The sequence below is a fragment of the Orcinus orca genome, chromosome 8 (assembly GCF_937001465.1).
Source record: "Orcinus orca chromosome 8, mOrcOrc1.1, whole genome shotgun sequence".
Taxonomy (NCBI): Eukaryota; Metazoa; Chordata; class Mammalia; order Artiodactyla; family Delphinidae; genus Orcinus; species Orcinus orca.
Genome location: NC_064566.1, coordinates 59,783,376 through 59,788,133, shown reverse-complemented (window position 1 = coordinate 59,788,133; position 4,758 = coordinate 59,783,376). Strand labels below are relative to the sequence as shown.

At 50.8% G+C, this 4,758-nt stretch overlaps 1 long non-coding RNA gene across 1 annotated transcript; it reads left to right on the top strand.

The window, feature by feature from the left end:
* Positions 1-1,318: 1,318 nt before the first annotated feature.
* On the top strand, positions 1,319-3,058 carry LOC125965245 (uncharacterized). The gene is made up of 3 exons (XR_007478907.1): positions 1,319-1,429; positions 2,368-2,430; positions 2,987-3,058. It is a non-coding gene; the product is annotated as an uncharacterized LOC125965245 (long non-coding RNA).
* Positions 3,059-4,758: the final 1,700 nt, after the last annotated feature.

The following is a 4,758-nucleotide window of genomic DNA, read 5'->3' as shown; positions in this document are numbered from 1 at the left end:
AGCTGTCCACAATTTGAGGGATGGACTGTCAGCAGCCAAGAATGCTAGGGAGGGCTTCCCTGGTGGCGCAGTGGTTGAGAGTCCGCCTGCTGATGCAGGGGACACAGGTTCGTGCCCCGGTCCGGGAAGATCCCACGTGCCGCGGAGCGGCTGGGCCCGTGAGCCATGGCCGCTGAGCCTGCACGTCCAGAGCCTGTGCTCCGCAACAGGAGAGGCCACAACAGTGAGAGGCCCGCGTACGGCAAAAAAAAAAAAAAAAAAAAAGAATGCTAGGGAACAGACTGGGCAGCTCAGTTCATGCCCAGGCTTGGTCAGAATGGGGTGCATCTGGCAGAGACTGCTGACTTGTTACGCACTCTGAGGCTCTTGTTGAACCTCATCACATCCAGTGTCACTTGGCTGCAAATCCTCAGCCTCTGGGCCAGGAAGAACCTACCCTGACAGTGCAAGGGGGTCTGCTCCTCACCAAGAAGTGGGTCTACTGGACAAGCATCTGTGTGCTCAAGTTGGTGCAGCCTTTCCCCTGTCTTCCTGGTGTGTGCTTGATCAGTATGGCACTGCTTTTGCCCTGTCTCCTACTCATGTTCGGCCGTGTCTGGAGCTCTACTGGGACACCCGGTTCACTTAGCAGGGGCCTGGCCCTTTGTTTTCACTAGACTTGAGGCTTGTGAACGCAGGCATTGTGTGTGTCCTGTTCATTGTTGTACTTCCAGGGACTGTCTGTGTCTGACATACAGGGACTCAAACCCTTATCAAGTGAACGAACTGCCGGCCCTCCTTGCTATTGGCCAGACTCTGTCCTTCCTTTGCTACCAAATTCTCTGCCGGCTCCAGCCACTACTTCAAGATGCCTTCGAAGATGGCTTGGAACTAAAATGCTGCCTCTCATGGAACTGCTGTTCGTGGATTCTAACAGCTCTGAATGTCTCACCTGCCCCTCTCATCCTCACTTCCCCTCAACACATTTCCACGTCCAAGTCCCACTTGCCTCTGGGACCTTGTGACTAAGCTGCTTTCCTAGACCCTGATCCTAATCAGTATCTCTAGCCCTGTTCCAGTTTCTTTGTAATATTCACCCCACGAAAGCCCCCCACTTTTCATTTCCCAAAAGGAGAAGTTTTTGTTAAAGTCAGAAGTTAGTAGAATTCCTAAACACATGTGAAATTAACTATATAAGTCATGATTCTATTTGTTTGGCAGCAGTGTAAAAATAACTTTTTTTCAAGGTCAAAAATAGTAGTAAAGAAATATCAGTCAGGAGGAGGGACGTCAGCGAGATGACGGAATAGGTGGTCCCAGTTTGTCTCCTTCACAGAAAGACCAACTAGCAACTGTGTACAACAAAACACCTCTGAAGATTCCAGAACCCAGGAGTGGGGTTGAAGCATACCCTTGGATCACAGAAACCAGGAAAAACTGCATTAGAAGGGTAAGAGCAGGACTTCCCTTTGACTGCATTGCTCCTCCCCCAGGCTGGCCTGGCTCTGTACCTAGAAGGTCCCCCAGGGCCTACAACTTCTCCTGTGGGAAAAAGAGAGCTCAAGGTGGACATCCAGCTTCCCCAGCATTCCAGGATGCTTCCCAGGAGACCCAGTTCAGTCTTGCCTTACAGGAATCCCTGGGGGAATCAGTAGGGTTAGACCAGCAGGGATCAGCTAGAGACGGAGGAGGGGATGAGGATCATAGTAAAGCAGCATGTGGCTCTTGGCCGACTGTGTTCCTGCTGGTGGTGGCACCTGAGCAGAGAGCCCAGCTGGTGGCCATGCCTATCCACAGAGCTGAGGTAGTGCCCCTGTCTGGCCAGGGAGCTCTTTGGGCAGTTTTGTCCAGTTTGGGTCCACAGCCAATGGGCTTTCCAGCCGTAGATCTCATTCTATGGCCCCACCTGGACAGGGTGCCAAGCCCTCAGTCTGGCCTGGTTGCTGAGCATAGCCTCCAGCCCTGCCTGACAAGAGGGCATGGGGAGAGAACCCTGAGCAGCCTCCGAGCCCAGTTTACTGCCCTGTTTGGGCAGGGAGCCAAGCCCGCAGCCCTACATAGCATCAGAGCACAGACTGTGGCCTCACCCAACCAGAGAGGCTGGGCACTAATCCTGCCCAGTCTCAGAGCCTAAGGCCCAGGGTGATTATTGAGCATAGCTGGTGGCCCAACCCGAGCAGGGAGCCGGGCCCACAGCAGAGCACAGCCAGCGGCCTGTCCAACTGTGGATGACAGCCTGTGGCCCTACCAAACTATGGGACACAGCCTGTGGCCCTGTCTGATTCATACAGTCAAGCCAGCTGCATTTTATGAGGCTAGCATCTCCCTGATACCCCTGGACTGAAAAACAATGCACAACCTAAAAGTTGAGAGTTATGTTTTATTCAGCAGGCAAAACCGAGGACTTCAGCCCGGGACACAGCATCTCAGAGGAGAGATGCTTCCAAAGAGGTAAGGGAGGAGTCGGGATATGTGGGAGTTTTTGCGACAAAGGCCAGGTAGTTGGAACACCAAAAGATTACTGTTAACTGAAGAAAACCAGACATCTCAAGTTAAGGAAGTTAGTTCTTTTCTATGTGTGGGAAAATGCAAGAGTCTGGGCTCACTGAAATCATTCCTTTGATATGCATGTCAGCTCTCCGGGGGCGAGTATCCCATGTTTTCTCACCCTGAATCCCCTCAGGGTGCGTAGTTGGGAGTGAGGGCCTGGCTATGGGCAGCCTATTTGTCTCCATCCTGAGTTCCCTCAGAGCTCACCGTCTGGGTGGTCTGGGTGGCTATAGCAGCTTTATGGCTGCAGCATCCTTTTTTATCTGATATGGCAGGCAACAATTTTTCCATTGACATACCAAAGCCAGATAACAACACTCTAAGAAAAGAAAATTAAAGGCCATATCCCTGAGGAATATTGAAGCAAAATCCTCAACAAAATATTAGCAACTCAAATTCAACGGTACATTAAAGGGATCATACATTATGATTAAGTGCAATTTTTTCCATCAATCAGTTCACGCCTGACCAGGAGAATCCCTAGTATCTACCTTCACAGAAGACAAGAACACAGTAACAGCATGCGGTAAGCAGGGACTTGGAGCAGGATTGGTCTAACTTGCATGAACAAAACCACAATTTGGGGACAACTTACAGCTAGGTTTCTTTATGTTTAATTAATTGCTCAACCACCTACTGCCTTATTTGCATGAATTCTTAGTATCTCTCTGCTAGAGTCTTCCCCTCACCCCAGAGCATGCCAGAACCTGGAGGCTTACATGGTCCAATAGACATATAGTCCAAAAAGGGGATTCAGACTGGCTTTGCCATTCAAGTGAGTCTAGAACTGGGGTCTATAAATCTGCTACTGTCATTGCTTGTCACGCAGCTCGGTTTCACAGAGTTGTACAGATCATATACACTGCAGAGCTTACACATCCAAGGAGATGAGTGGAAACTAAAATCCAGCCCGTGCTTACTCTTGGGCCACTAAACTGGCACCCAAGGAAGGGGATGCCTTCTTCTTTTTAAATTTATACAAAGACGCTAAATAGGTAGCTCTGACCCTGGGTGTCACCACTGAAAACTGGTCTTACCCAGAAGAACAGACCTGTTGGTGCAGCTGAACCCATTTGCTGCAAAAGTCCCATGTGCACTGTGGGAAGACAATCTCCTCCCAGGAGCACCAGGTCAGGACTAGTCTGGAACCGCTACCTCAGGGACCAGTACCACCAACACTCCCCTTCTCTCTTTCTAGGATCTACTTGGGTCATCAGCTTTTCCTTTTAAACCCTTTCCCTGAACTATGGGTGTTGTGGATTGAATGTGTGTGTCCCCCCCCACCCCCAAATCCGTATGTTGAAACCTTAATCTCCAATGTTGTGGTATTTGGAGTTGGGGACTTTGGGAGTTAATTAGGTCATGAGGATGACGCTTTTTTTTTTTTTTTTTTTTTTTTTGCGGTACGCGGGCCTCTCACTGTGTGGCCTCTCCCGTTGCGGAGCACAGGCTCCGGACGCACAGGCTCAGCGGCCATGGCTCACGGGCCCAGCCGCTCCGCGGCATGTGGGATCTTCCCGGACCGGGGCGCGAACCCGCGTCCCCTGCATCGGCAGGCGGACTCTCAACCACTGTGCCACCGGGGAAGCCCGAGGATGGCGCTTTTATGAATGGAATTAGTACCCTTAAAAGAAGAGGCAAGAAAGCTAGCTCACTCTCTTCCTCGTCCTCTACTGTGAGGACACAGAAAGAAGCAGGGGCCTTACCAAGAACTCCACCATGCTGGCACCCTGATCTCAAACTTTCCACCTCTGGAACTAGGAGAAATAAATGTCTATGGTTTAAGCCACCCATTCTATGGTAACTGTTATAGCCGCCCGAGCTGACTAAGGCAATGGGGCCCCTTACTTTTAAGGGAGGCTTCCTCAGGGTTCACAGTTGATTTCCTGTTCGAGCCTATTCTTTTTTTTTTTTTTTTTAGTTATTTATTTTTGGCTGCGTTGGGTCTTCGTTGCTGTGCATGGGCTTTCTCTAGGTGTGGCGAGCGGGACCTACTCTTCATTGCGGTGTGTGGGCTTCTCATTGCGGTGGCTTCTCTTGTTGCAGAGCATGGGCTCTAGGCACGTGGGCTTCAGTAGCTGTGGCATGCGGGCTCAGTAGTTGTGGCTTGCGGGCTCTAGAACGCAGGCTCAGTAGTTGTGGCACACAGGCTTAGTTGCTCTGTGGCATTTTCCCGTAGCAGGGCTCGAACCCATGTCCCCTGCATTGGCAGGCAGATTCTTAACCACT